A 13553-nucleotide genomic window follows, 5' to 3' on the forward strand; every position below is an offset into this window, starting at 1 on the left:
AACCATGTTCTCGCTTGTCTGTTCTTTTCCTCTTCTGTCTTGTGTCTTGCCATCTTTATATCACAGTGAAGCCCTTTTTTTGTTGGAGAAAACTGAAGCAAAAAGGCATTAAATACGTCAGCCTTCTCTAGGTCATCTGTACCTCTCCTGTTCCCCATTAGGTAATGGGCTTCTGCCTGCTGCTGTCTTTCTCTTACTTTACCGTATTTATAGCACCTTTCTCCTTGTTTCCTAACACTCCTCAGTGGTTGTAATTCATTTAGCACAGCAACCTTTCTGCCCTACATGCTTATTTTATTCCTTGATCTCATCCTCAGTAATGTGACCTCATTCTCCTCGTTTAAATGATTCTTCTGGGACTCTCCTGTCCTTATCCCTATCCCTATCCCTATCCTGTGGCTACCTGCAGTGGGTAGAGGTGGATCTTCTACCATGAGTGACATAGCCTGGCTCAAGCACTTAGTGCCCACAAGGGGAGCTGCAGTTCCTCACCTCTGGCCATGCCGAACAAACCTGCCAAGATGTGGGACCTCACTCAAACGGCAAGTCTTTATCAACCATGCAGCACCTGAATTACTCTCAATCCTTCCAGCACTCACAGACATGGGATATGTCCCATATACCTAGGGTATGCCAGATGAAACCCTCATATCTGCGTCCTATGTCGTTGACATGCTCTGACAGCAATGGGTGGGAAATTGTGGGCTTCCTCTTTCCCATGTCTCATTTCCACCAGCAAAGGACAAAGGAGCATCCAGAGTGAAGGGAACAGGGTATTACAGAAAGGTCTTTGCCTTCCATTAGTGAGGGAAAGTCATGGCAATCTGACCCTAGTTTTCAAGCCTGCTGGAGACCTTAGTGTCAGCTTGAGATTTATTTGGTCTTCTTCTGCAGCAGGGATGAGCATTTCCCTGTGCAGATCCACTGTGGCAAGGTTAAAAGGATGCAGGTCTGCCTTGCTCGGCTCCTCCTCCCTGCTGCACACAGGAACTGACACTTCCCAAAGCCACCTCTGTAAAGTCTGCAGTGAATTAACACGACACCGGCAAAAGTAAAGCTGTAAAAGATGTTTATACTTTTAAAACAGATATCTTCTTCGGCAAAAACCTCTGACGTAAAAATGCCAAATCAATCACTGCCCCACAGTAAGGAGAACGCAAACAGAAGTACTGGGAGGTTTAGATGTGTTCCGTCTGTCCTGCTAGTCCCTATGCACACTGCAGAAGGGGGATGTCTGAGCAAGAGAGGTGCACCCATGTTTGACTTCCCAAAGACACAAGGGGGTTGCAAGCTTACCTGCTGCCTCCATGAAGCTGAGCACCGTAGCTCCCACGCTGGAGTCCCTGCAGTGCTCTGCTGTACCCAGCAGCAGGCTGAAACGCCTCCTGAGTGATGGTGGGCTCCAGCCCTGCTTCTTGTAACCTCACCAGAGGTGGCCTTAGGAACCACTGGTGAGAGAACAATTGAAAAAAAAAAAAAAAAAAGTAGTCAAAGAGCTGATCACAGCCCCAGTCCAGCTAAGACACCAAAGAGAGCTGATCACAACCCTCCAGGTAGGACACCAAAGACTTCCTCTGTCCAGTTTGGGCTTGGTGAAAACAAGAGTGATTGTGCTAAGTTTTGACCTGGTCTCACCAGGCAGCTTTCATCCTTAGCACAAGATGTCAAACAATTTGCAAAATGCTTGCAATTGTATTTATACATTCTGGCTCCACAGGTCAAGCATGTTTTTTGGGACACACCTTAATCCCAGCATGTACCTCCTCAAAATTCTTCCTCTCTGAGATTGCAAGGACTTGGCACTCAAGCCGAGGAAAGGGAAAACTGCTGTGATTTCTGACCCAGCAGCCCAGGGTGTTTTATTTCAGTGCACCTGGAGGCAAACAGCTCCAGAGTGTCACCTCCCTCATTAGAGACCACAGTTAACGCAGGGCTGAAAACAGAAATCAACAACCTTCATGGGCCCCTCTTCCAAACTTCCTAGGTTAAAACATGATTTTAAAATATTTTAAAGATGCATTTTTACCATCTATAATACTCACTTACTCACATATATGTCTGACTACTGTAGTGTGCCAAAGCATCAGTTATAATATCACAGTAGTTCTCTCCCGCTGACATGTCCCTAAATGATCTCAACCTTTCTTTATCTAGGCAAGGTTGTTTGTTTGGGTTTTTTAAGCCTTAATTCTTTAAATTCAGGTAAACTCCAAGGAGTTTCCCAAAGTCAGCCTAGAGGCTGGGTAGGAGATCAGCAGGGCTGGTTTATTTTTCAGCCTGCAGCTGACCCAGGCCCTTGTCACTGCCTATCTCACCCCATGTGACCTTGGCTGAACCAGCCTGGCCCCACCAGCTACCGTATCAGGTTGTGTGAATGCAATCTAAATTCAGCAAGCAGCCCTAATTAATGCTCCTTATGTTTATTTGACTCACCGAAGATACGTGTCGACCTAAGTAGTAAATCTCATCGTTGCGTAGGAACTACAGGGATCAGTTCATTTCCAAATGTGTCCTGGATGGAGCCCAAGATATCTAATACTGTGGGGAAAACACATATTGGGTGTCAAATTAAGGCAACAGCAGCTCTGCAACAAATGGCAACTTCCTCCTGGAAGAGTCAAAGATGGCTGTAACTGCTGATGCTTTTAAATGTACTTTCAGAGTATTAATAGAGCTGATTTAAAATAGTTCCTCTCACTCCAGTTCCTGCTTTAAGTCATACCCAACTGCTAAACATACTGTGGCTGTTCCTGCTAATACGCTTTCTGACAAATCACAGCCCTGCGTAGGTTTCCTTTCAGTATTTCCAATTTACTCTTTAATGGGAGACAAATGTGTCTTATTTGCTGACTGCTTAATGAGTCTTAAAGAATTTCCAGGCATGCAATGGGATGGTGCTTATTAGAGCTGCTTCCAAATTGTTTTATTTGCTTAATTCTGTGCCCATAGGATATTCACTGGCACCTAGATGCTGCACTGGCTGGTGCAACACTAACATGTAAATAAGTATATTAGGTAAAGAAACAGAAACTGCAGTGGGAGGGGTTTTTTTTTACACTTGACAAGAGTCAGAAACCAACATATCAAACTGGCAAGATGTACATGTAAAGAGTTGCTGTACTCGTGTAATTGTAGGATAGTTACTGCTGTCTGGCTTCCCATTGTAAGCCTCCTTTAGAAATACATCAAGGGTCTGATCCTGGCAACTTCAGGTCTGTTTAATTTCATGCATCTAGGGTTTACTACTGCTTATACAAAGGGAGTCTTTGTTTTGTTGGCCGTGCAAAGGAAAGATGCCTCTCCGTGGATTTGTACATACCTTTTTGAGTTTGATTTTTTTTCACTATTTTTTTTTTTTTTTAGGGTGACAACTCCATCAGGAAACCCTTTTAGGTGCAGTCTTCCTGACATAAATGTTTATACTATCACCTGCCTTTCCACCTGCTCTCAGCCACTGGGCTGGAGGTGGGAAGCAAGGATTAAGGGCTAGGGACAAGGGGAAATGCAGCTGGGAAAGAAGCTGAGAAGGGATCCTGGGGCACGGGTGCCTGGGGCATGAGAACGGCTGGAGGAGATGAGGAAGGGCAAGGGATGGAGTCATGGGCAGGGATGGGGAGATCTGCAAAAAAATAACTTAGAAAATATAATTTTGGTAGGATGTGAGCAGCTTTTCACTGGCAAATCTATTGGTGTCCCTCGTTCTTCCTTCACAAAGGGGTTTGAGGGGTGCTGGGTTTCATGTGAGCTGCGGGTATGTGGCTATAAACACTGTAACGCGCCTTCACCAACAAAGAGCCAGATGCGGTGAGTTTGATCGGAGTCAGATGGAGTTTGGGGGAATAAACCACCCCAAAATAGGTGGTCATTGGAATAGAAACAAAAAGAGAAATTGTACATTGACCCTGAACTCATCTGACCGAAAAAAGGAATAAATCCCTCATTTTTCCAGCATAAAAACCTCTGCAGTTTTCTAGAGACTGAGAGGCCTTAGATCTTACTGCTTTGTCTTTCTTACTGCTAGTAGGGCATTCAGCCTTAAGAAAACCATTAAGAATATATTTTCCCAGGGTATCCCAGGCTTTTTACTATTCAATAGCAGGGGAAAAAATGAATTAATATTATTCTGTTGGTTTCACAAACTGAGAGAGAGGACTTAAGGATTTTCCTCTGTTAGAAAAGTTTTACCTTGCAAATCTCAACTGTACGAAAATTAGCCACATTTACTGCAGAATAACCCTTTTAGTGTTCAGCGTGTGTTTGAAATATACAGGCGCGCCAGATGAGAACCAGCAGTATGAAATTAGTGCACCAAGGGAAAAAGGCAAGGATGGGATGGGATCCTCTGGGGCTGGCTGCCGGCGAGCCTGCAGTGTGTGTGTGCTCTCCGCTTTACTCCCGGTGCCCTTGATTTCTCAGGCTGTTTTGAAAGACAAAAAGAAAGTTGGTAATCATACACCGACAGATGGTTCCTTGGTTAGTTACTCTTTATTTATAGGGAAGCAACTGCGATTCATCAGCTTTTTCTTTTTGTTTTTTTTTTTTTTAATAGCTACATCACGGTGAACTTCCAACTCCAAATTTATTTCTAAGAAGTATTGTGTGGCAAATGTCTATTAATAACAAACCTTTGGCTGACTGGAAATTTCCTTTTTCAACATTCATATTCCATTCCTCGAGATGTTTTCACCCAATTTAATTTTACTTTTCTGTGACAGAGCTGTCTAGAAAGTTTTCCAGTGAGTGCCATATTAAATATATTGCTTTCGTGCCCATAGTTAGATGTTATTTTCTTGTTGTTGGACTGCCTTTCTCTACCTTAATTGTGAATTGATAGCTAACGAGCTGCTTGGTTTTTATTTTGATGTTAAACATTTTTGATTTATTATTTTGGGGCAAATATTATGCTTGCAGCACTTCCCTGTGCATATTAAAGTTAAGTTGTACCTGTGAGTAGGCCTTTTGAATGGTATTTTATAGTACTCTATATGCACTTAAAGTTAAGAATGTCCTTAAATCACTTTGCTAGATGGAAGCCTGAAACAAAAATTTGGACTGATTGGCATAAAGTTGAAGATTGGCTCTCTATAATAAATAGAGAAAGCTTGCGTTACAGTCCAGCTCATGCCCAGGGGTTCCTTTTCTTTTTGAACCTTTTGTGTTGATGTAGGAATTTATTGCACATCCTAGATCCAAGTGAACAGCAATTTCTCCAAGATCCCTTAATTAAGGGAAAATCCTGTAAAAAAAGCCCCAAACAACAATGAGAGACTCTTTGCGGGCTTCTATTTCATGTTTCCTACCTGTGCAGACATCAGTACAGGCGCGCACCAGAATGAGTGAGTGCAAACAAACTTGCACGCGAAGCAGTGTCCAAATTTCCTTTTATAGACGTGGGGGAGACTCACTGATTTATTTTTTTTCCAGCAGCACAAACTGTACGTATCACAAGTACTCACTTGATGAGGTATTAAAATGGGTTGAAAAAAATAATTATTACTATCCTGACCTTTTAAAAATACATTTTAAAATAAAATATTGTAGATTTGAAAAACAGAAGGGGACCGTCTCTAAACTTAGTTACCATAAAGAACTTAATGTAGCCTCTACTCTGCCTTGGTGAGGCCGCACCTGGAGTACTGTGTCCAGTTCTGGGCTCCCCGGTTCAAGGACAGAGAACTGCTGGAGAGGGTGCAGCAAAGGGCTACCAAGATGATTAGGGGACTGGAACATCTCTCTCTTGAAGAAAGGCTGAGGGATTTGGGTGTCTTCAGTCTGGAAAACAGATGACTGAGGGGGGATCTTCTCAAAGCTTATAAATACGTAAAGGGTGGGTGTCAGGAGGATGGGGCCAGGCTCTTTTCAGTGGTGCCCAGCAACGGGACAAGAGGTACTGGGCACAAACTTGAGCATAGGAAGTTCCACCTAAATATGAGAAGGAATTCCTTTACTTTGAGGGTGGCAGAGCACTGGAACAGGCTGCCCAGAGAGATGGTGGAGTCTCCGTCTCTGGAGACGTTCAAAACTCACCTGGACGTGTTCCTGTGCAACCTGCTCTAGGTGACCCTGCTCTGGCAGGGGGGTTGGACTAAATGATCTCCAGAGGTCCCTTCCAACCCTACCATTCTGTGATTCTGTGTGCTTATTTATTTTTAAAGAATTCCTCTGAATTTTGTGTGAACAATTTTTGGGGAAATCTCAGGGAATTCAACTAGTCAATTTAATATCTTTAATTCTAAAAGAATCTGATCCAAGGCACTCCAAGTTATTTTATATTTGGGCCTGAGGTTTTGGGGTAGCCTATTACAAATTTGTAAAATTCGGATCTACCTCAAAACCTACAGCTGGAGGAATCAGAGCTGAATTCAATACCATTTCCAGGTCACTAAGCACTATGCAAGTTCAAATTTTATTTTTTTTTTTAAATTCCTCACTTTTTCTCAGGTTATTACCACTACCAAATATCTGTCTCAAGATTCTTTCTCTAACAGGGATAAATGAGAGGAAGGGTTCCTTTCTCACAGGTGTTTTGTGGATATACCACATTGCTGGCCATCTAGCCAAAAAATGTGTATATTGATTTCCTCTGACGAATGGCATGCTGTTAGTAGACAGGATCACTGACATGAACGACTCACTCCCTTGCAAACCATCGTCTTCCTTTTATCACAGAATCATATAATCACAGAATGTTTTGGGTTGGAAGGGACCTTTAAAGGTCATCTAGTGCAAAAATCTCTCTTCTTATTGATATAACTCTGTAGACAACACGGCATTTCTTCTGTTGTTTTATCCTCAGTTCACCTGCTTGGGCTTCAGCTTGCCCAAATGCTGCTGAAAGGCATTGGGATGATGCCATGTTTTCACATGGAGAAAGAAGATGTCACAAGGAGATGCAATGGGAGGTCCCTTAGACAAACCTATCCAAAGGCCTGGACTGTTTCAAGGATTTGTTTTGTGTATGTTCTCCTTGCAGGAGAGATCAAGATAGACTCTCTGGTCCAGCAGGACTATTGACCTTCTCCATCTCCTCATGAGAAACAGACACATCCCCAGTGCTCAGCCAGTCGACTTGCCCTGCAGGCATCTCCCTCTGTCCCCTTGATTCGGTGGATCCTCCAGCTGCCCTCCTCCTCCTCCTCTTCCCCTCTTTGGCACTGATCTGAAACCCCCACAGGTCACACAGTGGGCAATGGGATTAAGACCAGGATTTGTAAAGATGATGCCTTTTTAGACAGCTTAACAGGCCAGATGCTCAGCTGAGGATCAGGCCATCTGTCCACTCAAGGCCTACCTGTACCAAACAGGTTATTGCTAGCAGAACTGTTAAGAGAGAGAGGGAGACAATTTGGGACTAGAATCCCAAAACCCAGCTACACAGGGATGCAGAAGGACCTCCTAACACTAAGCACGTGGAAGAGAAAATGGGAGATGATGGTCATGACTGATAAAGGCACTAGTAAGAGGGCGACAATCGCAACTGCATGCACAGAGAAGGACTTCTTTGCTCTTTCAGCAGCTGTAAAGGAGCCCAAGAGTCAGCAAAAAATATAGTTACACTAACTTTAAAACCCTTTGTATTGCCAGGGTAGTGTGAATTTAGCCTCCCCTATAAATGAGAGTCAGACCGAGTCTCCAAAGGCAGCTGCTCCTTTAGTGTAGTGATCTGTCTCCATACTCACTGATAAGCAGTCTATGCCCCGTGACTTATAATAAAAGGGAACGATGGTCCCTGAACAAACCCAGAGAAGAGGTATTGATTTGCAAATAGTTTAAAAGAATATTCAAGGGTCACAAGCTGACCCTTTTTCAGCTCTGACATTTTATATCAGGGAGGATCCTATTGAGATGGGAATTCATATCCTAGACATTGTTTTGTCTTGTTTCATAAATAAGTTGAATAGCTTAATTGATTGACACCCACTGCACTTTCCCAGCTTCCTCAGGCTCAAAAGTACACTGCTGTTTTCTGCCATAAATAATATGAACATTCAATCAGCCACCAGACACAAAAAGGAACTGAAAATTCTTCATACAATAGCTGCAATCTGGCATACGAGGCACCACAGGTCTGAAAAGGAGAGCAGTATTTGATATCACCAGGTATTCATTTTCTTCCTGCGGCATCAATAGCATTTTCCTACCCAAATGATGTAGACGCTAAACAAGAAATACCCAGGGTCCCCTGCAGGGAGAAAGACCAGTTTGTCCCACCATTTATGTGTGTCCAGGGCTTAGGAAACTGGTTTGCAATCCTGTGAACACAGCATGGAGAAGGACGCTTTGGACCACCAAATCCAGTCCCTTGGAGGTGCCAGTACAGTGTTCCCTTATCCCTCCTGGACTCTGGTGCAAGCCCATCTCAACCCAAGTGATGTTATTACCCCCAGATTACCCATTTGTCCGCAGACCTCACTCCTTTGATTATTACAAACCTCCCCCAAATTTCCGGTCCGTACTTATTTATGATTAACTGACATCAATCTGTTCTCATGGCAGGTTTATTCTTTTACTTAAACAGCTCTTTTCCTCCCTGGATATTTAGTCCCCCAATGGATTTAGCATTCATTTCTCCTCCTCAGCCTTGGTTTCACTAAGGGAAATAAAAAAGCCATACACTTTGAATCCCTTCTTTTTAAGATAATTTAATGGCTTTGTCAGAAATTCTAGTGATTTTTGGTGACTTCTTGGGTAAGCTTATAGCCAACACATTCCAAAAAATGGTGCAAAAATTAGTTTGAAAGTGTTGAGGTCTTCCTCTTGAGGAAGAAAGTTGTGGACGTAAGTGCTTACCTTCAGTTGCCCAAGCTGGAAAACATTAGTTCTAACCTTCCTGTGTTTTAATTTCCTCATCTGTAAAACAGAAAAGACAATACAGACCTCAAAGAGGAGTAATTAAAATTTCTAAAGTGCTCAGAGATCTTCAAGTGAAAGGTTCAATTCTAAATGGGAAGCTCTTTTGTCTGTTGTTCTTTACCTGTTACTTCTTAAGGACTGCAAACCCTGGAGAGATGGCACTGAGCCAGACTACAGCCAAGGAAAGACTTCTCGGTTGATCACGTTGGGAGAATTTAATGCAAAAAGTCTCATAAAGGGTGACAGGCATCAGTTGCTAAGACAGAGGAATAAAAACTAGGAGAGAAAGAATACTGACTGAAACTATTGCAAGGCCAATTGCTAAGATCATTAGTTTTTCTTTAGAAGCAGCAGCAAACAGTTAAATCTATTTTTCTTGCTTTGCTTCAGAAGAAATCTCTCTGAGGATGGCCACCATACCATCCTCATCTGTAATTAATAAATGTTTGGAAGGACACTTTCCCACTCAACATATGAAATTATAGATGATCCCTTAATTCCCCAGACATTTGCAAGCCTTGTCTTGTCAGAATTGAATTTACTACAGCTGATTACCCTGAGAATGCACTGACCTTCTTAGCTCCTGCTGTGGTCTTTATTTTTTCCATGGCAGATAATATGGGGACCAGAAACTGGGGACTTGGTAGTAGGGATTATGTGATACTAATGAGACAAAGCTTATTGTTGATGTTAACTGTTATTACCACTAAAAAAAGTGCACAACTCCAGACAGATGGACTTCACTTTGTTATACCAGGAGGGAGCGAATGCATTTTGACAGTAGCAGCATCTATTTAAAATCTGGATCACATCTGGTGCCTCTCTGAAGCAGACTATATCTGATCAATCAGAATTATGGCTCTTCAGTCTCCAGACGAGTTAGAAGAAATTCATTATCCGTTTTGAAGCCTGCTTCTCTTTCATCTATTAAAAAATGAAATAAGATTCATTGTCACTGGATCCATATAGCTACTAAAAAAAACCCCCAAAAAACCAAAACAAACACAAAAACACAGGACAGTAATTAAACTCCCCAGCCCTCAGGAGTCCCAGGCATTGAATAAAGTAACAGGGAAAGAAGACGACTTCCCTTGGGTTGAGGAGGAGCGAGTGAGGGACCAATTAGATCATCTAGATATTCACAAGTCCATGGGCCCTGATGGGATGCACCCGAGAGTGCTGAGGGAGCTGGCAGAAGTCATTGCTGGGCCGCTCTCCATCATCTTTGAAAAGTCCTGGAGAACAGGCGAGGTGCCTGCGGACTGGAGGAAAGCCAATGTCACTCCAGTCTTCAAGAAAGGCAAGAAGGAGGAGCCGGGGAACTACAGGCCGGTCAGCCTCACCTCCATCCCTGGAAAGATGATGGAACAGCTCGTTCTGGGTGTCATCTCAAGGCGCGTGGAGGAAAGGAAAGCTATCAGAAGTACTCAGCATGGATTCACCAGGGGGAAATCATGTCTGACTAACCTGATAGCCTTCTACGATGGCATGACTAGATGGATAGATGAGGGGAGGGCGGTAGATGTGGTCTACCTTGACTTAAGCAAGGCGTTTGACACGGTCTCCCACAGCATCCTCATAGGGAAGCTTAGGAAGTGTGGGTTAGATGAATGGACAGTGGGGTGGATAGAAAACTGGTTGAAAGATAGAGCTCAGAGGGTTGTGATTAGGGGCACAGAGTCTAGTTGGAGACCAGTGACGAGTGGTGTTCCCCAGGGGTCAGTACTGGGTCCAGTCCTGTTCAACATATTCATCAATGACCTGGATGAGGGGATAGAGTGCACCCTCAGCAAGTTTGCTGATGACACCAAGCTGGGTGGGGTGGCTGACACACCGGAAGGCTGTGCCGCCATACAGAGAGACCTGGGCAGGTTGGAGATCTGGGCAGAGAGAAACCTTATGAAGTTCAACAAGGGCAAGTGTAGGGTGCTGCACCTGGGGAGGAACAACCCCATGCACCAGTACAGGTTGGGTGCTGACCTGCTGGAGAGCAGCTCTGTGGAAAGAGACCTGGGAGTCCTGGTGGACAACAGGATGACCATGAGTCAGCAATGTGCCCTTGTGGCCAAGAAGGCCAATGGCATCCTGGGGTGCATCAAGAGGAGCGTGGCCAGCAGGTCAAGGGAGGTCATCCTCCCCCTCTACTCTGCCTTGGTGAGACCGCACCTGGAGTACTGTGTCCAGTTCTGGGCTCCCCGGTTCAAGAGGGACAGGGAACTGTTGGAAAGGGTGCAGCGGAGGGCTACGAGGATGATTAGGGGACTGGAACACCTCTCTTATGAGGAAAGGCTGAGGGATTTGGGTCTCTTCAGTCTGGAAAAAAGACGTCTGAGGGGTGACCTTATCAACGCTTATAAATACTTAAAGGGTGGGTGTCAGGACGATGGGGCGAGGCTCTTTTCAGTGGTGCCCGGGGACAGGACAAGAGGCAATGGGCACAAACTGGAACATAGGAAGTTCCACCTAAACATGAGGAGGAACTTCTTTACCCTGAGGGTGGCAGAGCACTGGAACAGGCTGCCCAGAGAGGTGGTGGAGTCTCCATCTCTGGAGACATTCAAAACCCACCTGGACGTGTTCCTGTGTAACCTGCTCTAGGTGACCCTGCTCTGGCAGGGGGGTTGGACTAGATGATCTCCAGAGGTCCCTTCCAACCCTATGATTCTATGATTCTATGATTCTATGATTCTATGATTCTAACTAGCAGGCTCCACATCTGAAGACATGATTAATTCATTGAAACCCTGCACATGTAGGTACTTGGCTCACGCTAGGCTTCAGTCAACAATTTCTTAGCTGAAATAGATAGCCTGGGACTTATCTCCATTTCTGGTTATTTCATAAACTCCTGGAAACACCCCCATTAATTTCTTCAAGCTCTGTCAGAGGTCAATATTTGTCTTTCAGGCACATTTTGCCCCTGTGCTGGGCATGCTGCTTGGAAGATTCCACCTCGAGGACAGCAATGTCTCCATGGGGCCTCCTACCCCCCCCCAGGGGCGTCGCTACCCTTCTGTGTATTCCCTTCTGGACCAGCACTTTTGAATGCTGAAAATTGACACTGAAATACTGGGAATTCTTCCATGCGAGGTCTGCTGGACCCAAAAAGATGGTGAGAGCCTGGCTTTTTGAATAACTAAAAGGAGAATGAAAAAGGATGTATCCTGTTTTGGTTCACTTGAATTTCTTAACACGATTTTTCTGATTACAGAGAGTTTTTCTTGGCTTTGCTGATGAGCACAGAAGTCACATCAACTATGACTTGGCCTCTGAAGTTCTTGTCATTGCTTCCCTCTTTACCATGTGTTTTCTCTGAGGTGTGCAAGAGCACAGTTCAGAAAGTAGCCTTCTGAAAGCAATGGACTTTCATTTCCCTCATTCACAGCTTTTAGAAGAAACTCAAATTAAAAGATAAGGCATTTTATAGATGTTAAACCTAAAGGTGCTGAGAGAACAATATTGTATTTTGGGGATGGGGAAACACAGGTTTTAGTATCAAAACTATAACCTTTGAAGAACAATTTAAAATGTTCATCAACGTTTGTGAAATATTTCTCAAAATTCACTGTCAAATTGCTATTTTTGATTGATTTGTTCTAATGAAACCCAGAGAAAACATCTGCTTTCACGAGTGGGGTGGGAGCAGTGACCATAACCTCCCACAGGAGGATCAGGTGTGCAAAGGAGACTGAGACTGGCATTAATTTCTTTTGTAGCAGTGATGACTCAGGAGTGAATGATTTTGGCTGCTTGTGGGTCATGTCCAAAGGGGTGCAGTACAAAAGGAGGCTATAATAGCTGCCCGCTCCAAAATGCTAAGCCACCCTCAAAATTAGGTGGGGCAGCTCCAAAGCCATTTATCTACCATGGGTGCTGAAATGTCATGGGAAACTTTACTCTGAATGATACATATCAAAATCTCCTGCCAGCAGCACTGTCTTCTCTGGAGTTTCTACAAATCATGGACGACAATTTTCTCAGCAAGCAGTAAAACTTAACGGTAACTAAGGTGGAACTGGTTATGTTTGATTCCTGTCTAAGCCAGTCAAAAACACGTGTTATTTCAAGACGGCCAGTTTCACAAAGCTGAATCAAGTACAAGTCAGCTGTAAGGAAGAACTGAAGGCTAAGTGTGATGCCTGTAATGAATAGTTTAAATTTATTTAGCTAGATGTAAAAAGAGCCAAATAACAAAACAAAACAAAACACAACAAAACAAAAAAACCCAAACAACTAAAACTGTAGCTAAGATAACATGGTTCCAAAAACAATCTAGGATAGAAACAGATGCAAAAAGAGCAATAATAAAGATGAATGGATGGATGTTTAGAAGATAGATGTTGTAAACACTGAAAATACTTCCTGGAGCTATATAAAATTAATAATGAAGCAAAGGGACATAAAGAAATACATATGGCCAAAGAAAAAGGCAGTAAGAAGCAGATGTTTGAGTCCATTGGGACCAAGAGTAACCCTACCAAGACGATTAGCCCATGAACAGTAAAAGCACCAGAATAGTCAGTAATAATGCAGAAAGTCAGAAGCGTTTAACAAACACATCCATTCCTTGCCCAGGAGAAACCCAGACCTTGTGTTCATATCATAAGGAAAGGATGAGTATTTTCCACTCTAGCCATAATCAACACTGATGTAAAAGAGTCACTACTAAAGTAACTTTTTAATATCAGTACAACCGGGTG

The sequence above is a fragment of the Chroicocephalus ridibundus genome, chromosome 5 (assembly GCF_963924245.1).
Source record: "Chroicocephalus ridibundus chromosome 5, bChrRid1.1, whole genome shotgun sequence".
NCBI lineage: Eukaryota > Metazoa > Chordata > Aves > Charadriiformes > Laridae > Chroicocephalus > Chroicocephalus ridibundus.